A 25,121-nucleotide genomic window follows, 5' to 3' on the forward strand; every position below is an offset into this window, starting at 1 on the left:
CAGGGTTGATGCTCTATCCATTGCACCACCTAGCTGCCCCTTAACCCTACAATTTAAAGAGAGGGAAACTGAGGCCTGGAGAGAAGGAACATTTGGGAAGAAATGCTCTCAGATGAAGAATTGGGGTTATCAGAGAGAATGGACTCCAAGTGCCTGATTGGTCATGGAATGCTGTGTATTTCTTACATTAACTTTTCTTTTTGGTGAGGCAATTGGGGTTAAGTGACTTAGCTAGGGTCACACAGCTAGTAAGTGTCAACTGTCTGAGGTCAGATTTGAACTCAGGTCCTTCTGAATCCAGGGCTAGTGCTTTATCCACTGCATCACCTAACTGCCCCTTACATTAACATGAATAGAAGGCTGGGTTACTCCAAGATCTCTCTCTGGGCAAACCGCAAGGTGGCTCTCGAAAGGAGAGCGCTTCCATTCATTTCCAGGAAGCAGGCGTGGGTTGTTTGGGCACAACACATATCCAGACCAGCCCCATTGATAGCCGCCTTGCCTGGGTTTTGGTCTGGTTTAAGGGGCATCCTAATTCATAATTAACCTGGTTCATGCCCTCCTTCCTGCAGGATTTGAATCGCTTTTCAAACTTTGCCTGACAAGAAAGGATGGTTCATTCACATGCATTCACATGGACTCTTTAATACAGGGGAAATGAAATTTAGAATGTTAACTTGAAAACTAGTGGGTTCTGAACTCTTAATTCCCTCACCCTTCTTCTGTTCCTGGCATTTCCCAGGTACACCCAAAGACCAAAGGTAGGGAATGCCCGCCTCCCTCAGTTTTCGTCTCAAACGGAAAGGGCATGGATGTGGGATGGCTTCTGTCTCATCACTTTCACCTTCAACCATCTGGCTGAAGCCTTAACAACTGTTGCTTACCGTACTCATTCATGGCCTCCTTGGTGGCTTTGGAGCCTATAATTAGATGAAGCCCACATGGCTTACCTGCAGCAGGTAGCTGCCCTCTCTTTGGCTAAGTCTTGGGAGGTTCTCTGCCATGTCTTGGATCCGTCCCTCAGAACCCCTGAGCAGCAGCAGGGACTCACCAACTACTCTCCACTTGCTTCTCTGTGCCTTCCTCTGTAACATTCTTGGGAGGACAAGTGGCTCCCTCCTCTCCAGGAAGATCTGCAGCTCCAGCTGTGCTTTGCCTGTCCTTTCTTCTCTGGCTCATTCTGGCCCACTCTTTCAACATCCTGACAAGGATCAAGTGTCTCTTCTTCCACCTCCCATCCATTTTCCCCCCATTTGAAGCCGCATGTCTGTTTTCTTTAGGAGTCCTTCATTCTCCCTAACAACCTGGAGTATGAAGAAGTGTTCCAGCCTCTTCATTTTCCTCTCTAGGAGGGTGATCTGCCTCCACTCACTCGTTTGGCTGTGACACAATCACAAACATCACGCTTGCTGCAGGGCACTGCCCAACTTCCCTACTGTCCATGGTGGGTGAGATTTTTACTCTTGTTTCTTTGTACTACTTCCCAAATACAAGATGGAGGAGCCATGATTAGGCAACAGTTGTTCTGGAAAAGACCTGCAAGCTCATTGGGCTGCGTGGAGAGGGGCAGGTCTTCCTGGGACACAGAGGTAATCCACTGTTCTCGGGCCTCTTTCCATGCTTTAAGAAGGACATTGGTTTCCTACAGCTTCTACCTTTGTTCCCTGCCCCTCGTCCCATCCTCTTTGATCCAGTGACAGTGGCGTCCTTACTGTTCCTCAAAAACCAATCCTCTGTCTCCCAGCTCCAGACATTTTCACTGGCTTCCTTCAAATGTCACCTTCTACAAAAAGCTTTTGCCAGTCTCATTAGTGCCTTCTCTCTGAGGCCACCTCCAATTTATCCTGTATACATCTTGTTTGTACATAGTTGTTCATTTGTTTTCCCCATTGGACTGGGAGCTCCTTGAAATGAAGGCCCATCTTTTGTTTGTCTTCGTGTCTCCACTGCTTAGCTCAGGGACTGGTACATAGTTGTTGCCTAATAAATGCTTTTTGACTGACTGAGAAGTTGGAGAGTTTCTAGAACATCAACCAGGATACTGGAGGAACTTGAGTTCATGTCATAACAGGATTGGTTGAAGGAATTGGGCAAATTTAGCCTGGAGAAGACTCAAGTATCTGAACGACTGTTGTGTGAAGGACAAATTGTGACCAAATTGCTCAGACTCTGGAGCATATCAACTTCTTCAGTCATCCAATCATAAACTGTGGTTAGTTTGATGAGCTAACACTGCGTCCTAAAGCAATGCAGATTTTGACTCTTTACTTGGTTTTTTAAATTTAATTTAATTTTTTAATTAAAAAAATTTTGACTCTTTGCTTGTAGTTCCAGGGAAGTAGATCTGTGACAAGGTAGGCTAGATGATCTCTGAGTGACAACTGGGGTAGCCTTGGCCTGCTTGGCTCTGGAGGTCAGAACCAGGCCCACTGAGTGGAAACTGTAGAGAGGCAGGCCAGTTTAGGCCAAATGTCAGTAAAAATCACCCAAGAAGGAGAGCTGGGCCCAAGGGGAATGGGCTTCCTCAAGAGGTAGGTGGGGGGCTTCCCCCTCCTTGTGAAGGGTCTCCAGATGGGCACGGTCTTGGTGTCTTTGGCAGATTTCTGGAATGTTTCTCAGGAGTCCTTTTCTGGTGCCTTCTCCATAAAGCGTGACATAAGAATGTCCTTAGCCAGCTGTTTTTACTTCAAATGACCTCAGTAACTCACCTCTGTCTATATTTCCTGGTTTTCTCTGGCCTAGAGATGGGGAAGGAAAATGTAGAAGAGAAGAAAACTGCCTGGCCAAGCAGAGGTAATACTTTTCCCCTTAGTGAAAGACTTTGCAATCCTGACAAAATCACTAGAGGTCTACTTGAACACCTGTAGAGATGTCTCATGACCCCAACATCACATATACTTAGCACATGCTACCAGTTGTATAAGAACCACAGCAACACCATGTGCAGGGCTTCATTTGCTAGATCTCCTTTAGTGATTCAGTGTCTTCATTACATTCATAACATGTTACATGCACACATAGCAACAGTACATTCATGCCATTGGTGTATAAACAAGGAAATATAAAAGGGCAAAAAAAGGAAATCAGAAAACACATTCTCCTCATTGCCACTTCTCTGGCATCACCCTAACTTATCCTGGTTGTTGGCTGGGTGGTTTGAGACCTTTGTGTGTGATCTATACCTCTCTGTGCTGATATTTTTTGTAGGCTGATGATCAACATCCTCAAATCTACAGGCATGCAACCTTAAACCTGAGCCTGGTTCTGGCATGCTATTGGCTTTTTTGGACACTGTCCCCTCAGCTGAAGGAAACACTGGGCAGGAAAGGAGCTGTCTGGAAGTTCAGGTTTCACCTGTGGTCTGGTTGGGGTCTCCTTTAGGCTGAGGTTGACTTGCAGGGAGATGACAGTACTCAGTGTCTCTCTCACCCGAATGATCACATTTTCAGTTATCATCTAACTTTGACAATCTCTTTGCAATCGGTGAGTAGTCTCTTTTCTTCAGAATCTGATCTGTCTATCATTTCTTTCTTCTTGCTTCACTGTGGAGTCCAACTCAGTCCCACACGGTAATGATAGGTGCTTCCAGTCCAAGTTCTGTAGGGCTTTTTTGTAATCCAGGCAAGTTGTTCACTCACTCCCCTACTTGGTATGAAATAGCTTCCCGTTGGTCTGCTACTGGCACTAAATCTTGTACTGGCAAATGCAATCAGTTTCAACTTACCAACACTCTTGTTGTACAAGATTGCTTGCAAACACGGCCAGCGTCTGTGCAAAGGACAAAGGACTTGCTTGGGTCTGCATAAGCCAGCAACACTGGTGCCTGTGAGAGAGGCAACGGACCAGGTCTTTAAAGGCTTGTTTGTGTTTTTCATTACAAGGCTATCTGAAAAGTTTCAAAAAGAGTGATTTATATCAAAGAGACCTTTCTTACCCTTGTGCTCCTGATTCTCCTCCATCATTTATCCATGAGTGAGATGATTGAGTTCTTTAAAAATTTGCAATAATCCCTGTCAAAAACGAAATTCCTCAAGTCTCAAAAGTTTGTTAGGTAGCCAGCTGAGTACTTCTCCTTACTTTAAGGCAGCGCTCACACCTTGATGGCCCACTATGTGGCCTTTCTGTTTGACAAAAGAGTTTGTCGATTGACCATTTCAGACACTGCTTCAAGCCAACACACTGCTTATATCATCGCTCACTTCTCCCAGCGTTTTTCCAAAGACAGATGCCTCTGGGTCCACAGTCAGACTGGGAGATGAAAACTGTCTTCTTGTCATCCCACTGGCTGTCTAGAGGACAGTCCAGGGTATCTGGGGTCATTTTAGTTCTCTTGTTCACAGTCCAGTAGTTTTCTTTCTCCCCCCATCCCTCAGTATGCCCTTCCTACGTTCCTTCTCTGGTTTCTGAGATCTACCATGGCAGATGTGGGAATCTTCCTTGCCATCTCCTGAGAAAGTTGGGAGTCAGAGAGAGAGGTAGGTTTTGTGAGTTGTTCCTCTGGTACATCCCACTCATGCCAGGAGCACGCTCATTCTCTTGCTTAGCTTCTCCAACCTTCAGGAGTCACCAAAGGCCAACTTGCCTGGAAGAATCTGTGTTTGTGTGATGGGCTCTGCTACCATTTATTTGGATCTTCTTGTGAGCTCCTGTATTGGCTGCATGGATAGTAGTCAGGGTGTCCGGGTAGCATGTCCTAGCCTCCTCCTTCTCTTTGCAGCATTCTGGAGCTACTTTGGGTAGGTTGGAGAGAGTCCCAATCCATTTGGACTCTCCAGAGATGTGCAATGTCAACCCCAGAGTTCCTTAGTAAACTTTTGGGTCACTCTAATGGAGTGCAAGTATGGACAGTTCTTGTCATTCAGCTCGGAGTCCTAGCTTCTTTTGAAGCTATAGAGTTACCTTTCTCAAATGTCACATGACTGGAATACAATGGTCTCTTGGGAAATGGTCCGCACAGCTAGACGCTTTGCATTTGTGGCCTGCATAGATACTACTGCTTAAAATCATGTGAGACCAGACAGAATGGGCCCACATCAGCAATAGGTGCACTGTGACTTCTGTCCCTTGCCTTGTCCTCATTTCCAGAGGTTTCAGAGCCAGTAACTCTGCATTCCTCTCTGTAGAGCAAGGATGCTCTATAGGGCTCTATTTCAGCTATATATGGCTAGCTCTGAAGGTAGATCTGCCTCTGCTATCGGCGGATGTGATCTCCTGAGTCTTTGCTTCTCCAAGAGCAATGATTTTATGCCCCGTTCATCTCTCCCCAGACTTCCCGTAATCCCTTGACTCTGGGCAACAGATGGTGGGTGGTCTTTTGCCTTGCTTCTGTGGTCCATGGTAGGAGTAAATTCTCTGCGTCACACACTCTTTGCAGGCCCAGTCCTGCCATAAATCTTACTCTTTCTAGCACTTGCTTAGAATTCAGTTATTTCTTTACTCTTTCAGTACCAGCTCCCTGTGTAGAGCAGACTTCTGTCCGCTTGAATCAGTCGGACCTTGCCTGCTCTTTTGCTCTTCACTCTACCAGCCTTGATTGTGGGTTAGCCACTTGCATTACAAAGTCAGGGCACCCCTCCCTTTTGTGCTGATAACTGGAAAGCTGCCCATCCTAGCCAGGAGGCCTCATGCATCCCCTTACCCTATGGCCCAATCAAAGCTTCTAACCGTTCCTTTCCCTGGGGAAAAAGGGTCATTTCTTTTTTTTTTTTTTTGATGGGGCAATGAGGGTTAAGTGACTTGCCCAGGGTCACACAGCTAGTAAGTGTCAAATGTCTGAGGCCAGATTTGAACTCAGGTCTTCCTGAATCCAGGGCCAGTGCTTTTACCACTGTGCCACCTAGCTGCCCCCCAAAAGAGTCATTTCTTTTTTTTTCAAAAGGGTCATTTCTTAAAAAGATTCTTAACTTGGACCAGAGATAGCCCTGGGGGAGGGGGAACCTAGGCCAAGCAGCATCTGTGGGCATGGAATCTTTTGAGACACTTCAGTTTATCCAGTGGCAAACCTTTCCTACCCATGACAGTTTTGCCCTCTTTGAAAAAGCCCTCCACTTCAGAGAGAAAGGAAGTGATCAGTTCCCAAGTACTCTACTCACTTTTCATTACAGCAGGAAGTTTTGAATGATCAGCTTTGGGGACAATCTACAGAAAACGGACCAGGTCTTGGATGCCTCCTCTCACCTGTTAACAATCCCTTTCCATTTCCCCCAATCATTCACATTATCCTTTGACACGCTTACCATGTCTTTTTTTTTACATTGAGTCTATTCCCAGGTTTAGAAATCTCCTACATGTTTCTAGGGACATTGTTCTATGTAACATTTCTCAGGGTTTGACCTTCATTTTGTTCAATTTTAATGAAAGCTGGCTCAGCAAGAAGTGGCACGAATAGCATCCCACATCCACATACAGTATGATGCAATAATGATAAACTCTGAAGCCAGAAACATATCAGGAACTCAGTGTACCCTACGTAAGAGAAAACCTGCAACAGTGATGAGATGGTCCCTCGCTCCACTGGCCCGGGGCTGTTTGCCATTGGGATGCAGAGCAGTCCCAGCTGCTCTAGTTGCCACCAGATGATAATACCTTAATCATCACTGCGGAGTGGGTCACAGAGAGGGAGTCCTAATGGGAAAAAAGAAAACTTAGCCAGTGAAGGAAAAGAAAAAAGTTTCCAAGGAAATCCATGACCTGGGCAGCTGTCAGTGCTTCACTTTGGCTTTGGAGTAGAGGACAAGTGGGGCTCAAGCTTGCCAGAATATCTGGGTAAGTGCGAGATGGTGCTCTCTCGAGGGAGGCTTCAGTAGTCCAGTGGTGGGGTGTGTCATTTGAAAATGAATGGGGGGCAGCTAGGTGGCGCAGTGGATAAAGCACTGGCCCTGGATTCAGGAGTACCTGAGTTCAAATCTGGCCTAAGATACTTGACACTAGCTGTGTGACCCTGGGCAAGTCACTTAACCCTCATTGCCCAGCAAAAAAAAATGAATTGGGGTGCTTATCTCTTTCCCAAGTTTTAGGGAATTTAGCTGGGGTTTCTAATATGTTGTTACTTAGAAATGAGAGGCTATAGCACCAGTTTGGGGCATTAAGCATTTATTAAAGCTTATTAAATATTAGTAAAGAGGGAGCACGTGGCTCTGAAAGTTCAGAAGGAGAGAGAGAGTCAAAGCACACCTGCTTCCTTCAGAGTCCCAGGCCAAGAGATCTGTGAGAGAGTGTAAGATCCCTGTGGGGTCCGGAGGAGAGGCAGTCCCTCACACACCGCTCCAAACTAATTGGCTTAGCATCATTCAAATCTACTGGTTTACTGGACTTGAGGGTGGTCCATGAGCAGTACTGCTAAGGTTAGCATCCAGGGGACAGACGCTCTGGAGAGAAAGGCTTTCAGGTAGGTGTAGTTTTAACCTCTATTGTCTGTATTTAGAATCTTAGGTCCAACTTTACTGACTCTGGGCTGGCTCTGAAACAGATTAGGCAAGGCTCTGGAGTGAGGCCCTTGAGCAGGGGCCTCTGGGAGTCCCCAAACCCCATTATTTTCTCACATTGGGCAGCTGGAAGTAGCATGGAGTTTCTGGTCTTGAGCCACCAGCTCGACACCAACAAAGCATGTCCTTGGTTACCTTGTTGGGGTTCCTTTCTAGTCTAAGAGGTATGAAAATTCCTATCATGGTTCATAATGAGCTTAATTCATTCTCCCAGAGCTCTAAGACTCAAATCTCTTTCACCATTTTGCATGACCAAAAAGGATCAGTCATTTAGAATGGACTTTTCCAATACAATGACCATGAAATGAAAGGTGCCGTCTTTGACCTGTGGGTTACCCACTGTTCCCAGTGAGGTCTGCAATCTTCAATACTCCAACAACTCACTGTGCTGTCTCCGATGTTTCCTCAGTGCCTCCAGAGGCCATATTGGTAAAAGACTGATTGGCTCCTAATCATTTATGGTCTCCGAGCTAAAAGGTCTAGGGAGCTAAAAGGTCCAGTTCCCTACATTCCCCTCCCAACGTCTGGCCATGCCTATAATGACTGCCCCTTGCTGCCTTTATTCAGGGGTTCTCGAGTGTCCTTGTAACCAGCAGTGTTAGACAAACCCCACACTGGTCACAAGGTGTCTGGAGTGTTTGACTACTGTCCTCTTGAGAAGGAGGAAGGTAAGGAGGGGAGAGCAGGGCATCTAACTAGCAACAAGAAGGAAGCAAGGACCTAAGGAGAAGAGGGAATGAGTAAGGAGACGTCTTCTGGTGTCTTCTTCAGAAAGCAGAGTCACTGGCTTTTCAAACATCTTCCTTAAAGTGACCATAGACAACTGCTTCTCCTTGAAATGGACTATTTGCTTTTCCTATTTTCCTACTGATGGTAGGAAACTGCAGGGGAAGACACAGGCCCCAGCCTGGTGGGCGTTCTACTCGGTGGAGCAAACAAAGGATGAGGAGCCAAAAAGGAGGTGCAAATCAGGGTCTTTACAAACCCCTGGGTCCTCTCAGTTATTTAAAGACAGAGAAACAAACATGGTGAGGCAGAGGGGAGAGCCTGGCCGGATCATCACAGGGAATGAATCTGGGCCCTTAGACACTATGGGGTACAGACCTCTCCTCGTTTGAAGGAGGAGGATTACAGACATTCAGGACTGAAGTATCATGGGCTCCATCCTCCTCATTTAAGGAGAAGCAAACTGAGGAAAGGGATGAAATGATGCCAGGTAAAGGATCAAATAACTCAGAAGCTTCATTTGCAAATGGGAAAACCGGTGGTTAAGAGACTGACAATCTGGGGGCAGCGAGGTGGTGCAGTGGTGGATTGAGCACCAGCCCTGGATTCAGGAGGACCTGAGTTCAAATGTGGCCTCAGACACTTGATACTAGCTGTGTGACCCTGGGCAAGTCACTTAACCCCAATTGCCTCACCCCCCCACCACAAAAAATTTTTTAAAAAGAGACTCACAATTACTATAGACCTTTGACTGTTTGTCTGGGGATAAAGGCCTTTACTGACTGTGGGAAGGAATCCCTTCCAAACATAATGAAACTCAGTTCCTCTGTTTGGGCTGGTGACATTTAGGAAGAAATGTTGGCAGACTTTGTATTAATAAAAGTTCAAGCAACCAAAGGACCTGTATGGAGCCTTCCTTGAAGTGATCCTGGATTCCCAGAGGCTTGAACAAAGAGAGAATATTGGCTATCATGGTTAGAACCGTTGTGTAGAAAGGAGTGGAGCCAACCACCTGTACCCCTTATCCTTATGGCCTGGAATCAAAGGTTTTAGAGACCATAATGTCGCTAAGTGAGGTCTGGGGTGATTAGGGTTTGGGAAGGAAGGACCCCAAGGAAAGGATCAAGTAATTCAGTAACTCTGGTTTCCAAAGGCCTCAGTCCCCAAAGGATAAATCTATAGCTCAGAGGAAGACAATCAGCAAAGAGAAATGATTATCAGGTTGGGAATCCAGGCCTTTAGTGACCATAGGTTCCCTCTGTTTGGAGGCATGTTGGTAAATGTTTAACAACCAGCTCCCTTAAAGGAAAATGTCTAGAGGGCACATCTTTAAGGTTATTCGGCATCATCAGCATTTTCTCCATTACTTTCCTCAGTTTAGACAATCATCCAAACAATATATCAAGCTCTGATTTGTAGCATTTCCAATGTGTAGATGCTTACCCTGATTTTTTTTTGGCAGGGCAATGAGGGTTAAGTGACTTGCCCAGGGTCACACAGCTAGTAAGTGTCACGTGTCTGGGGTCAGATTTGAACTCAGGTCCTCCTGAATCCAGGGCCAGTGTTTTATCCACTGAACCACCTAGTCACACTGAAAATTTAGCACTCTTGCATCCAGTAAGAGCTGGCTTCAGGCCCCACTGCCTCCACTGCATTTAACCAGAGCCACAAAAAAGGAAATGATCCCAGGAAGAGTATTTGGCATCCTGGGTTCTCAGTGTAATACAAGGTCCTCAGGGCTAGGTTGTATTTTTCATACCCACACAGGTAAACTGGGGCTAGGAGTGGGCCACAAGTTTCCCCTGGAGTCTTCAGTCTTCTCAAAGGAGGGAAATGGTGGCTCTACCTCTTTAGACCTTGGCAAAAAATAAATAACCCTATGGCAAGGATCAAGTCATTTTAAACTGTCATTTTCAAATGCTTCATTTCCTGTAGAATGAAACTGTGGTTCTGAGAAAGGTAATATACAGGAAACCATGGTTTGTCAGTCTAGCTCCTCTATGAATTCAAGGAGACCCTTGGGTTCCACTCAGGACTTTTCACGATCCCATTTCAAACCTTATCCTCTAAAGGGAGTGAAACTGAGGCCCCTGAGTGTTTGAGATTTTTTGTTTTTATTTGTTTGTTTGCTTGTTGGGCCAGGCAATGAGGGTTAAGTGACTTGCCCAGGGTCACACAAGTGTCTGAAGCTGGATTTGAACTCACCTGAATACAGGGCTGGTACTTTTCCCACTGTGCCACCTAGCTGCCCCCTCTTCCATTACTTTAAACCAAGTCACACTGAGGTCCTGAGTTTGGGCAGTAATCCTTTTGGGAAACTGGGATCCAGGTGGCTCCTTGCTGGAAGTGATTCTTGGGCCTGAACTCAGATGAATATTTCAGTTCAGGACCTTTGAAGACTATGGTCTATCACTTGTATTTAAATAAACCAATATAGAGAATATACATTTTAAATAAGTGGTCCTCATTTTGATTACCTGAAAGTGAAAAGCTTTTTGCATAAAAAAAATAATGCAAGTCCATTCAGAAAGGAAGTGACTGACTGGGAAAAAAGTCTTATATATTTCTGGTAAGCATCTCCCTTCCTAGATAGATAGGCGACTAGCAGAAGTGACCAAAATCCATTCCTCATAATAGGTGGTCCAAGGATATGAGCAAATAGTTCTAAAAAGAAAAACTGCAAAGTACTAACAATCACATGGAGAAATGCTTCAAATCACTAATAGTAAGAGAATGCAAATCCAAACAATCCTGGGGTTCCACCTCACGTCATGCACATCGGCTAGTAGTGATGGGAAAATAGATGTATTAATGCATTGTTGGTGTAGCTGTGAATCGATACAATCATTCAGGAAAATAATTTGGAAATTTGCTATGAATTTGACAAAAACCTTCCATACCCTTTGACCTAGAGAATCTACTTCTTGGGTGTATTCCCCAAGCTCAGTAGCAAAACAAGGCTCCATATACACCAAGATATTTATAGCAATACAATTTGGTAGCAGAGAGCTGGATGCATCAACTGGGGAGACACTAAACAAATTGTATTACATGAATGTAAAGGAATTTCACAGCTATTAGAGAGATCATGATATCAATACACATTTTAAATTATTTTTAATACTGAAATTTATTGATAGATTTTGTTTTCAGATCATTGTCATTTCTGAATATATCTTCCCTCTCCCCTACCCAGAGATTCATCCCACGTGAGCGTAGAAAAAAAAGCAACTTAGAAAATTTACCCAGTAGAAGATAATAATAATAATAATAGATAGCCCTAATTACAATCTCTGGGGTTTTTTTAATGGTCTTAGTTCTTTGCACTTACATTTTAATCCTTTACTAGAAAGTGATGGGGGCAGCTAGGTGGCGCAGTGGATAGAACACCGGCCCTAGAGTCAGGAGGACCTGAGTTCAAATCCGGCCTCAGACACTTAACACTTACTAGCTGTGTGACCCTGGGCAAGTCACTTAACCCCAATCGCCTCACTGAAAAAACAAAAAAAAGAAAGAAAGTGATGGGGCAGCTAGGTGGTGCAGTGGATAAAGCACCAGCCCTGGATTCAAAAGGACCTGAGTTCAAATCCAGCCACAGACACTCGACACTTACTAGTTGTGTGACCCTGGGCAAGTCATTTAACCCTCATTGCCCCACAAACCCCCCCCAAAAATCAAAAACAAACAAAAAAAGAAAATGAGAGAAAACTGAGTCCTAGAAAGAGTATGTGGGGACATTAGGAACAAATGATCTTAGATAAAGTATCAGGGCTCTTAGAGACCAATTGGGCAAAACATTTTCTTATTCAGTAGATGAGGGTCTGAAGATCTGGGGAAGTCAAGGCCTACTGGGTTTCTTTTACAGCTGAAGAAAAAGTGAGTCCCAGAGAGTTGGAGGCAATTAGGATTAAAGGGTTTCAACCCAGTTCTTTGGAAATTAAAGCTGTATTAATTAATGCCTTTTGTTTTTCTGGCACAGTCATTTCTGGGCCCTTCTCCCCCCTCCCCAAGGCTTCACTTGTAACAAAGAAAACAGAGCCCAGTGTCCCTTGCTGCCAGCTTATGCAGTATTCTGAACGACCCAGTTTGTGTATTATTAGGAGGCCCGAAGTCAGCTCCAAATGGGAAAGGTGCTTAGGCTTCCAGACTTCCAGGGCAGGAATCCCGGATTTTAAGAGATCATCTGCTCCAATGTGGTTTTTTCATTAAAATATTTGTTTTCAAATGAAAGGATTTGCTTTTGCATCAGAGGCATTTCTGGATATACACAACCTCTCTCCCCAACCCTGTAAACATTCCCTCTTAACAAAGAAAAATACTTAAGCAAAAGCAACCAACCAAGTGGCTCTCATCTGCCAGCTTATGCAACATTCTGCCCCCATACTCCCCCACCTCTCCAAAGAAACCAACCCAGTTATTCAATAAGAAGGGTACTTCCAGTGCAGATGAGGGAAGGTGTTTAGGCTCATCACCTGGAAGGGCCAGTAGCAGAGCCCTTTGAGACCATCAAATCCAATCCCATCATTTATTTATTTAATTCTTTAGGGTTGGGGCAATGAGGGTTAAGTGACTTGCCCAGGGTCACACAGCTAGTGTCAAGTGTCTGAGGCCGGATTTGAACTCAGGTCCTCCTGAATCCAGGGCCAGTGCTTTATCCACTGTGCCACCTAGCTGCCCCCTGACCCCATCATTTTAAAGAAGGGCAAGCTCCAAGCCAGAGACTGGTTATAAAGACTGAGACTGAAGCCCAGAGAACAGACATTAGAAATAAAGAATCTTGGGGAAAATATCATAGCCATTTGAGCCTCATGGGTAAAAAGATGAGGTTCTAGAGCTCCAGATGGGCGAAGGTCCATAGGGCCCCTGGGAGTCAAGCTTGGAAGCAAGAACCAGATGGGGGAAGAGCATGGAAATCAAGGGGCTCACACTAAAGGTGCCAGCCATTCTGGTGGGATCAGGGTGGGCTCGGCGGAGCAGGATGAGCAAGGTCACTGTAAGAGGCTTGCTTAAAGTCAAGCTATAGTCACAAGGCCTTTCATAGCGAGGTGTGGGCTCATGCTTTCTTTTCTGTGACTTCATAGGAAGAAACATAATGCAATTGACTGGGGAGGTACTAGATTAATAAACCTGAGTCAGAGAAGGTTCTAGCATGGGGGCATTGAAGATTACAGTGCCTAGAGCTTTGGGTCTGGAGTCAAGATGACCTGAGTTCAAATCCTGCATTAGACATTTTCTAACCACGTGACCCTGGGCAAGTCACCTTATCTCTGCCTATTTCAGCTCCCTGAACTGTAAACCGAGGGTGACAATAACAGCATCTACCTATGACTGTAGCTGTGAGGATCCAGTACTTTACAGTGCTTTGTGGACTTTAAAGTGGCCTATAAATGCGAAGTAAAAGTAGTCTTCCTTTAGAAAAAGGATACTATAGGTTAGGGCTGTCTCAAAGTGCTCAGACAAATAAATAAAGAAGGCTTTTATCACACAGGGTGTCAGGGCTGTAGTTAGTGCCCTAATTGGAGTACACATTGAAGTCCAGTTCTTGCCTCTGAGGCCCAGAAAGTAGAGACTCTTAGTATCACAGACTTAGCAACTACAGGATCCAATCCCTGTCATTCTATACAAAGGGAAACCGAGGCCTGTCATAGTTGGAATCACAGCACCGCACACAGTGCCTCCAGAGCATTGATTGGTTGGCTCTCTAAACTGTATTTTGTTCTTGTTCAGTTATTTTTCAGTCATGTCCGACCTTCTGTGACCCCATTTGGGATTTTCTTGGCAAAGATCCTGGAGCTGTTGGTCATTTCCTTCTCCAGCTCATTTTACAAATGAGGAAACTGAGGCAAACAGGGTGAAGTGACTTGTCCAGGGTCACACAGCTAGTAAGTGTCTAAAAATCTTTCTGACTCCAGGCCCAGTGCTCTGTCCACTCTATCCACTGTACCACTTAGCAGCCCCTAAACTGTATAGGCCCCTCTCAACAGTTCGTGTACTGTCACAGGCTTTGGGGATAACTGAAGAATAGACAAATCAATTATAAAGGGCATTGATGACCTGCCACAGAAGGCTTTGTCAATGTCCACAGGCCCTGCCTCCTCAGCTCTGCCTCTCACAAGCCTTGTCTATATATGTATATAACAGACAACAGTAAACATGAGCATTTTCACATAGAAAGAACATATAAAAGGATTGTATATGAAATAAAACCATTATAGACAGCCTTCATTTTTCAAAGTCTCTATATTAAATATAACACAGTAATTTCAACATTAGCGTGGCTTTATCACTACCTCAGCTACAGAAACAGATGGACAAAAACCTCTCTAACAAACATACAGGGGCAGCTCCAACAAATCCCCATGGTGCTCATATCTGAAAACCTCTCCTTTTACATTCTAGGCCATTATCATCTATATGCCAAGGGGTAGGCACCCTGTGCCATCATCATCCTCTCAAGACCCGATCGGTTGGCGTGCCCATCCGAGGTGCGGTTTTCAAAAATGATTTTCTTCTTGAGAATGTCTTAATCATTTAATAATTGTTCTGCATTGATTGGAAAAGTTGTCACATGACCTATTGTGTTTATAGCTTTCATAATACTGAACCAGCCCTACATTCCTAGTATAAATCCAACCTGGTCATAGTATAGAATTTTTTACTATGTTGCTTACCCTGTTAACTAACATTTTCTTCAATATTTTTGCATTAATACTCATTTAAAATATTGGTCTATTATTTTCTTACATTTCTTTCTCCCTGGTTTAGGCCTCAGCACCTAGAAGGAATTTGGTAGAATCCCTACTTTGCCTGCTTTTGCAAACAATTTCTGTAATATTCTAATTAGTTGTTCTTTTAAAAGTTTGCTAGGGGCAGCTAGGTGGCGCAGTGGATAAAGCACTGGTCCTGGATTCAGGAGTACCTGAATTCAAATCCGGCCTCAGACACTTGTCACTTACCAGCTGTGTGACCCTGGGCAAGTCACTTAACCCTCATTGCCCCCCCCCCCCAAAAAAAAAAAAGTTTGGTAGAATTCACTTCCTTTTGTTTTTTGTTTTTGCAAGGCAATGGGGGTTAAGTGACTTGCCCAGGGTCACACAGCTAGTAAGTGTCAAGTGTCTGAGGCCGGATTTGAACTCAGGTCCTCCTGAATCCAGGGCCAGCGCTTTAACCACTGTGCCATCTAGCTGCCCCATAGAATTCACTTCCAAATACATCTGGTTCTGGTTTTTTCCTGCTTTGGAAATTCCTTTGTGGTTTGTTCTATTTGTTTTTCTGAGATAAGATAGTTTAAATTCTCTATTTTTCTGTTATTATGAATATTTTTTATTTTTATAAATATTCATCTATTTCAGTTGTCATCAACTGTGTTGGCAAATAATTAGATAACAGTTTCTAGTAATTTTCTCTTCATTTGTTGTTGTGAATTCTTTTTCTTATTTTTATATTTGAAATTTGATTTTCCTCTCTTTAAAAAAATCAGATTGGGGCAGCTAGGTGGCACAGTGGATAGAGCACCGGCCCTGGAGTCAGGAGTACCTGAGTTCAAATCCGGCCTCAGACACTTAACACTTACTAGCTGTGTGACCCTGGGCAAGTCACTTAACCCCAATTGCCTCACTAAAACAAAAACAAAAACAAAAAAACCAAGAAAAAAAAATCAGATTAATAGCTTTATTTTATTAGCTTTTAAAATAGCTTCTATTTTAATCAATCCTTTTTTTTCATTTTTATCCCTTTGATATTTTAGAATTTTTATTTCATGTTTAGTTTGGATTTTTCTCTTTGTTGATTTTTAAAATTCTTTTTTTGTTCTGTTTTAGTTCTATGTCCAATTCATGTGTTCTTTCTCTCTTTTGCGGATGAAAAAATGTTTAAGAGATCTACATTTTCCCCAAAGGATCTGTTTGGCTACATCCTCCAAGGTTTAGTATGTTATTTTATTGTTATTTTATTTGATGAAATTATCAATTGTTTCTATGATTTGTTCTTTGCTCTACCAAGTCTATAGGATTATGTAATTTAGTCTCTCATTCTTGGAGACTAAATAGTCTTTGAATTTTTAATCATTTCCTTAATGGTCTTCTACTGAGTATAATTTTTGGTGCATGGTGGTCAGTAAAAGGATGTGTTTAATGTTTCTACTTTTCTGCATTTCTTTATGAGGTTTTTAGCAAGGGAGCTCAGGTCCTTCGTGCTGTATGTTTTACAAATGATGATGAGATGTTTTCTAGTGGCTACTAATAGATTAATTCAGATAGAAAGCATTACAGAAATGAACAATCAGTTTTCACGAAACCCTTTGTTTCAGAACTAGGCCTGATTTGTGCCCAAATGACTGTTCATAGTTAATTTTCATAAAGGTGCATGCACAGATGAGATATTCTTTCCTATTCCCATCCAATAATTACCCGACACATAGTAATATTTGTTTATCTTCCTTCCTTGCTTCCTCCCTCCCTTCCTCCCTCCCTCCCTCCATCCCTCTCTTCCTTCCTTCCTCTATTCCTTCTTCTTTTCCACCTTTCCTTCCTCCCTTCCACCCTTTCTTCCCTCCTTCCTTCCTTCCTTCCTTCCTTCCTTCCTTCCTTCCTTCCTTCCTTCCTTCCTTCCTTCCTTCCTTCCTTCCTTCCTTCCTTCCTTCTCTTCCCATCCACCCTTCAAAAGTAAAGTTTATCTTGCTTATGACTGTATACTGTTTCAACCTTCCCCTGGTTTCCTCCTGTTTCCCTGTGGAACATAATGTATTTCTACCCCAAATTCTTTGCCTGTGTGTGTGCATTTGTGTACACACTCATGCACATATGTTTGGTCCTCCTTCGTTCAGTTCAGATAAGTTCATGACACGGTCACTCCTCCCATCCTTTCCTACATGTTTGCAAACTCTTGCACACTCCAATTATAAGACATAGTGGGTTCTTCCCTTGTCTTCAGCAAATTTTCTCTACGAAAACCAACAAAACAGAACAGAACCACACTGGGGCCTCCTTATTTTTCTTCTTTCTTTTCTTTTCTTTTTTTCTTTCTTTCTTCCTAAGCAGAGCAATGAGGGTTAAGTGACTTGCCCAGGGTCACACAGCTAGTAAGTGTCAAGTGTCTGAATCTGGATTTGAACTCAGGTCTTCCTAGTGGCCAGTGCCACTATGCCACCTAGCTGCCCGCCTCCTTATTTTTCTTAACTCTCTCTGTGACCCTTGAAGACAGTGGGAATCTGAAGAGACTTTTATCTCTTCTCCCTTAATTAGAATGTACTATTAGAATGTGTTTCATTACCCTCCCTTGACTCCTGTGTTTGCATTTCAAAGTTTCTGGCTCTTTCATCAGGAATGCTTGAAAGTCCTCCATTCTATTAAAGAGCCCTTTCCTTCCTTATAGTTTTATACTCAGTTTGTGAGGGTGATTTATTTTGAATTAAAAATATCATCCTAAGAATTTTCTTCCTTTGTAGTAGAGATGTGATTTTCGACTGTGCCATATTTGTTCTTTGAAAAAGAGTTGAGGGGCAGCTAGGTGGTGCAGTGGATAAAGCACCAGCCCTGGATTCAGGAGGACCTGAGTTCAAATCTGGCCTCAGATACTTGACACTTACTAGCTGTGTGACCCTGGGGAAGTCACTTAGCCCTCCTTGCCCTGCAAAAAAAAAAAAAAAAAGAAAAGAAAAGAAAAAGAGTTGAAAGCTCTGGATTTTGTCTATGGTATTCCTTGTTTTCTTTTTTTTTTAGTTTGGGGTTTATTTCAGGAGGTGATTGGTGGATTCTTAATATTTTTACTTTGCCTTCTGCTTCTAATAGATCTGGGCAGATTTCTTTTATGATTTCTTGACATATGGTATCCAGGTTTTTTGTTTGGTCTTAGTTTTCAGGGAGTACAGTGATTCTTAAATTCTCTCTCATGGATCTGTCTTCTGGGTCACCTGTTTTTTCTTTTGTCTTTTTTTTTTTGAGAGGCAATGGGGGTTAAGTGACTTGCCCAGGGTCACACAGCTAGTGTCAAGTGTCTGAGGCTGGATTTGAACTCAGGTACTCCTGAATCCAGGGCCAGTGCTTTATCCACTGCGCCATCTAGCTGCCCCTCACCTGTTTTTGAAAGTAGATACCTCCCATTTCCACCCATTTTTTCAATCTTTTGACTGAGCTAATATTTCTGTTTTTTTGTGGAGTCTACTAATAGGCTCAGGTTTTCTGCTTTCTCTTCTAAGCTGTTAATTTTCCTTCTACTTCTCTCCTCCAGAGCTCTTATTTCAGTTCTAATGAATACCCTCATTTCGAGCTACTGCAGGCTTTGGGTTAGTTTATCAGAGCTCAGGCTTAGCTTCCTTGGTATGACCCTTTCCTGGCAATTGGAAGCTTTGGGCCTATTTACTGGTGTTCACACTGGTGTATTGGCTTCATTTTGTGAAGTTCTGGCCTGGATGGATGGAGCAGATTACTTTACCTCTGTTTCTCTTTCATTTTTGACATTAAAAAGCACATTGGTACAGAGTGAGTTGTAAATCAAAGGCTTTGTAAATGGTAGGTTTTATAAGCAGGAGAGAGAGAGAATGAGAGTGATTGAGAGGAAGAGAGAAAGGGAGAGAGAGAGGAGAGAGAGAGAGAGAGAACAAGCTTTGTAAACTGTAGAGGATGGAGTAATAATAGATAGCCTTGTAAATGGTACAGGGTTTTGTAATCAGTAGAGGGCTACAGAGCAACTTGTAAATGACAACCAACTTTGACACCTATAGAAGGCAGTGTAAATGATTAAAAGTGTAAAAGGCTACCTAAGTTAGTCTTTTCCTGAAAAAGGATATCCTTTACAACATACCTGGAATGTGCTCATCCATCCCCCCCTAATAAAAGGAGCCCTGCCAGCTTCTGAGTCAGCCCATTTCCCTTTAGGGTAGCACCAATTGTCAGGAAGCTTCTCTTTACCTCATATATCCTTGCCTATTCTCTGGAATACCTTCCCCATGGGTGACACACTTAACTTTCATCTTCAGCCTTTTCCTTTCTCATTTTTTCCATTTTCTGAGACTCACTGAGTCCTGGCTCCATCCTCTTGACATGGTATCCTTGGCTGCCATTTCCCGCTCCCCATTGTTGTTTCCAAGCTCTCCCTCTACCGTTATCATTCAGCAACCTCCTCCTTAGAGGTTCATTTCATCCATATTTATCTCTCAATCAAAAATCTGGTAGCTGTTGTCTGTTGACATTCAGCATACTCTGCTTTTTCCTCAATAGACGGGCGCAATGTGTGGGTCACAGTCTTTCTCTCCTCCTCAACCTCCCTCAGGTTCCAACCTCTGAGTTCCTCAGTTTACTTATTTCCTACAACATACTCCTCCATCTTAACTCTACCATACATAGAGATGGTCATATCCTTGATGATGAGAATGCCAATGATAAAAATAATAATAGCCTTTCTGTAGCACTCTAAAGGTAGGCTGTGCACACACATGTGCACGCACACACACAAACTCTTTATGTCTTTGACCCTTGCCATCTGAAGTTCCATTCTCTGATCTTAGTCTTTGACCGCTATATCTTTCTCTCGGCCTCACAACCCCTAACCCATATCACCTCCCACCCCCACCTTAAACTCCTTATCCCCTCCAGGATCAAGTAGAAAATGCTCTGGTTGGCATTGAAAGCCCTTCTCAACTTGCCTTCCCCTGCCTTGTTCCCCTCTGTTTCCTCTGGGATCCAGGGACACTGACCTTCTTGCTGTTCCTCCATCTCCTGATTCTAGGTGTTTCCCTGGCTGTGCCTATGCCTGGAATTTTCATGTTCCTCATCTCCGGCTCCTGGCTTCTCTGGCTTCCTTCAGGTCTCAGCTAAACTCCCACTTCCTGCATGGAGCCCTTTAACCTTTGTGCTTGTGCCTTCTCTCTGATGATCTGAAATTTATCCTTCTAGAGCTTGTTTGTACCTTGTTGTTTGCATGTTGTCTCCCCCCCCCCTAGACTGTGAGCTCCTTAAGGGCAGGGATAATTTTTTGCCTTCCTTTGTATCCCCAGGGCTTAGCCCAGTGACTTCACTGACTTTACATTAAGCCCCATTTTTCCTCTCTTCAACTTCCACTCACTGTTCCTAATCCTACAGTCTTTGGCTAAGCAGGGAATGTATAATCCTGCTTCTACTTGACAATGCCATAAATTCCTGTAACTATGGGAAGATGCCTGTCAGGCCCTCTCTGAATCTTCTCACCTCACTCTTGTATGAGTCTGGAGCACCCTTCTGGCTGTTTGCCTCTGCCCTCAAGTGGCTCACAGTCTAACAAGGGAGACAACATGTAAAAAAGTATGCGAACAAAATAATAGATATCGATTTATATATACATATGTTTATATAATACATATTGATTAAATATCGAAACACATTAATTGTATAAATGTATGTTTATATTTACATAAATGAATATTTATATAAATAGATTTTATTTGTTTTATTTTGTTTTGTTTTTGTTTTTTTGGTGAGGCAGTTGGGGTTAAGTGACTTGCCCAGGGTCACACAGCTAGTGTCAATTGTCTAAGGCCAGATTTGAACTCAGGTACTTCTGACTCCAGGGCCATTACCCTATCCACTGTACCACCTAGCTGCCCCTTAAAGAGATTTTATATATACAAAATATATAGAGTTTCGAGATTTATTCTATATAATCTATATTTTATCTCCATCTAGATGTAGATGATGCATATGATCTATGGGAGATAATCAGCAGAGTCAAGAAAAGCAATGGAATGAAGGGGGGGGTCAGGAAAGGCTTCTCTCACAAGGTGGCATTTTAGCTGAGCTTTGAAGGCAGCCAGGGTGGTCAGGAGGCAGTGGGGAGGAGGGAGAGCACAGCCAGGGAAAAGGCCCAGACTAGGGAGGTGGCATGTCTTCTGTCCAAGAAGCAGCAGTTTCAAGGCTCTCTTCCTCTCTCCACATGACCTCTGGAGAGTTATCCGTATTCAATTTGATCTTCTTAGATTTGGCTTCATGTTCAAGGAAGTCAATCACCTTGAAAATCTGGATCCCATCTTTTCCCTGAGTTGAGCTTTGTGTCATCTGCCTTTGACCAAGTCATTGATACCAACGCCAAAGAGTGCTGGGCCTGACACAGATCTCCCTTCCCTGGAACCATTAACGCTGACCCTTTGGATTTCATCATTTAACCAGTCCCGATTCCACCTCATTATTCTTTCCATTTTTTCCACAAGAATAACCTGAGAGACTCAATCAGATGCTTTGCTAAAATTCACAGCATTCCCTTGCTCTAGGAATCTTGTCTCAAAAAGGAAATAAGGTCAATGTAGCGTGAAGCCACAATGCCTCTTTGGGCTCATCGCTTCCTTTTCTAGGTGTTCTATTATCTCTTTGATAACATATGCTCATTCAGTAAATGGATGAATACCTTCTCCAGTTTTTCCAGAATCAGCCAAACCCACTGGTTTCCCTTGTCTTCCCCCTTTTATGGATCAGGACATTTTCCCTCTGCCCAGCCCATACCCCCTCTTCCATTCTCCATACTCTTTCACAGATCACTGATGGGCCCAGTGATTCCATATGCCCGTTCTTTTAGCACCCTGGGATTGAGTTCATTGAGCCCCGTGACATGAACTCAGCACAACTAACTAGATGCCAGCTCCCACTGAACTATTTTCTAACTATTCTTTTCATTCCAAAGATCATGTTCCTTGGTAGAACCAACGTGTGGTATAAGAGCTGGAGCCTCTCTCTGCTGTTGCTCTCATCAGCCCCACCCTCACCCCCACTGAGCACTAAGACAGACCCTGTGCATGCCCAGTCTCAGCTCATTCTGTGCTTTGGCAGTTATGGCTTCGTTCTTTTTTTTTCTTTTTTGTGGGGCAGTGGGGGTTAAGTGACTTGCCCAGGGTCACACAGCTAGTAAGTGTCAAGTGTCTGAGACTGGATTTGAACTCAGGTCCTTGTGAATCCAGGGCCAGTGCTTTATCCACTGTGCCACCTAGCTGCCCCCCTTTTTTAAAAATTATTTTTAGTTATTTATTTTTCCCCCCTCAGGGCAATGAGGGTTAAGTGACTTGCCCAGGGTCACACAGCTAGTAAGTATCAAGTGTCTGAGGCTAGATTTGAACACAGGTCCTCCTGAATCCAGGGCTGGTGCTTTATCCACTGCATCACCTAGCTGCCCTCTATGGCTTCATTCTTATAGGATCTTGCCACACCTTGTGTTACTTGTCTTTATTTTCCAGGGCAGAGGACAGTAGAGAGCATTCATTTTAAGCTGTTGAGTTCATTGCAAAACGTTTTGTAATATCTGGAGATATTTGTAAACTGTAATGATAGGGTAGGGGGTGATGTAAATAATGAAGAGATTTGTAAACATTGGAGGGTTCGGTGAGTTGTAGAGGGCATTGTGGATGGTTGAGGATGTCTCATAGAAGATGACAACAGAGCTGAGCCCTGATAGACAGCATCAGTATAGGTGGAGAGGAATCTTCTTATGATATGTTGGGGAGCTGGGCAGGGCAGGCATGAGAAGACATGGCTTGAGTGGTTGGTTGGGTCCAGTCTATGGAGGGTCCTCGGAGGACTGAGTTGTTTGAATTCAATCCTGTGGGTCATGAAGAACCATGAAGAGCTTCTTGGGTGGGGTAGGACTGGTGGAGAAAGCAACATTTTAGAAGGATGAAAGTGAACATGGTGGGGCATCTAGGTGGCGCAGTGGATAAAGCACCGGCCCTGAATTCAGGAGGACCTGAATTCAAATCTGGCCTCAGATACTTGACATTTACTAGCTGTGTGACCCTGGGCAAGTCACTTAACCTTCATTGCCCCACAAAACAAAACAAAAGGAAAGTGAACACAGACTTAAAGACTAGGACTATGGTTAGAGCTCACTGAGTCCAATTCCCTCATTTTACAGAGCGAGAAACCAAGGAAACCCAGATCTGGGAAGGGATGAGGCCTAAGGTCACAGCAAGAATGGATGGCAGACCTCCCATTCGTGTTTCCTGCCTCAACACAGGGTTCTTTCTCTTGCTTCCCTGCCTCTCATCTAAGGAGATTCTCTCATTTACTCAATCACTCGTCCACTCACTTTTCCCACTCACTGCCCTCTTGCCCCATTGGCTCTTCAGTCAGTCCCTATTGTATGTAGGACCCTGTGCTGGGGGTAAGTGGCAGGGGGTGGTGGGGAGGTGGAAGAAAGGCAACACTACTTCCTGGCAGGCCCGTCAGCCAGCAGAACACAAGTACCTACTGTATGCACAGGCTCCTGTTGGGTGGCAGCACTTTAGGCATTCCAGGAGTGGTTTGCAGGCCTGCTCTGCAGTGCTGCTTCATGGTTTTGGCCCATGTAGCTTGGCCTGACCAACCCTAGATTTCCTCCCTCCTCCTCTGTCCTCCTCTGTTCTTCTCCCTTGGCCCAGCTTGGCTCCCCTGTTGGGCTCTGGGCTCGTGGCCAATGATGGGGTGGAGAGGCAGTGACATCAGCATCGCTGGGGACAGCCAAGGATGGAGGCAGCTGGGGACGGTGGGGGCTCCTGGGAGGAGGTGAGAAGGAAGGAGGCGGCCCTGGACTCTCTCTTTTCTGCCACTGCTGGAGAAGAGGTAGGTGATGCCCACACCCTTTGCCTGGAGGTAGGGACCCATCCTGCCTTGCTTGGGGCCTGGGGGGCCAAGGAGTTCGGGAGCCTGGAGAGTGGGGACAATGGGGGGGTCTTCTCTCTCATCTGTGACATCTGGAGAAAGAGGACGAGATGATGCCAGAGACCCTTCTGGCTCTTTGATAGATGAGACTGACAGAGTACCAGTTGGGTGCTCAGGAGCCCTGGAAGCTTTGCCTCTGGTCCCAACCAGACTGTTGCTCACTGTCTGTGTGATCTGCCTGGGTCTCGGGTTCCTTCTTTAGAAAAGAAGAGCTTAGAGAGACTAGATGGTCCCTGAGGTCCCTTCTAGCACTAAAAATGATGACTCCATGACATTCCTGGGGAGTGAGCCAGGGGGTGGAATTACACCCTTGTCCACATGCAGATGAGTTCAGGCTCTGAGATGTGGGCCCCTGGGGGCCGGTAGCTCTCTCCAGAGACCTTACCACAAAGAAGGTGATTCAGACAGCCAAAAAGAACAGGTGGTTAAGCTGAGTAGATGCTGATCCGAAGGCCAAGGATGTGTGTAGTAGTGAGCAAGAGTGGGGGGGGGGCTCAGGAAAGGGGGAAGGATTGGGGGCCAGGCCCTCTCTTCTTAGTCCCTGCTCTGTGATAAGGGGAAGGTGCAAAGTGCCTTGCATGTGCTGATGTCTTGTGGAATGGCAGCCCTTTAAGGGTGGGGACTGGCTTCTGCTTTGGTCTCTCTCACACAGTACATGGAAAAGAGAAGATATGTAGAGAAGGCTTGTGGGATCAAGGGGTGGAATTGGAAGGCAGGAGGCCACACAAATGCTTCAGCCTTGCAGCATTTCCTCCTGGGGCCCTTTGGGACCCCCAGACTCAGCAGCTAAAAACCTAGCCTGACCCTAGGCTGCATTCACAGGCACATGATTCATGCCCACAGTGGGAAAGGCAAGAATCTCTCTCGCCCCTCTGCAGCCTCCAAGGGCATCTGCGCCAACTTGTACCTGAGCAGGAAGCGCTCTGGGGTGGGCAGCCGTGAGGGCCAGGGAGCATCTCCTTGCATCAGGCCAATGTCTCCCTCCCTCCATGAGCAAATGAGATGATGTGTGGAAAGTGCTTTGCAATCCTTGTAATCAGCAAGAATTGCTTTTTGTTGTTTCCTGGGCCTGGTCAGAGCCCAGCTGGAAGAGTGGGCCTAGTTTGCATGTCACATTTTTTTTGGAGACACCGACAAGCTGCAGTGCGGACAGGGAGGGGACTAGAGGCCTAGCCACATGAGGAGCAGTCTGGAGAGAAGATGATGTGTGTGTGCACGTGCATATGTGTGTACGTGGATGTGTGTATATGCACATGTACAT

The 25,121-nt window shown here is 44.6% G+C and overlaps 1 protein-coding gene across 10 annotated transcripts in view; it reads left to right on the forward strand.

Moving 5' to 3' along the window:
• The window catches only part of PAK3 (p21 (RAC1) activated kinase 3), a 79,530-nt gene that overhangs the window by 15,306 nt on the left and 39,103 nt on the right, over window positions 1-25,121 (forward strand). Inside the window, exon 1 of one of the 10 annotated variants that reach the window (XM_043974062.1) lies at window positions 23,641-23,761. The exons of the other annotated variants lie outside the window; for them this stretch is intronic. The gene's annotated coding sequence lies outside the window, so the exon portion shown is untranslated. Of the gene's footprint in view, window positions 1-23,640; window positions 23,762-25,121 lie in introns of those variants that run through there. 10 annotated transcript variants of the gene reach the window in all.

Source organism: Dromiciops gliroides, chromosome X (genome assembly GCF_019393635.1).
Source record: "Dromiciops gliroides isolate mDroGli1 chromosome X, mDroGli1.pri, whole genome shotgun sequence".
Classification (NCBI taxonomy): domain Eukaryota; kingdom Metazoa; phylum Chordata; class Mammalia; order Microbiotheria; family Microbiotheriidae; genus Dromiciops; species Dromiciops gliroides.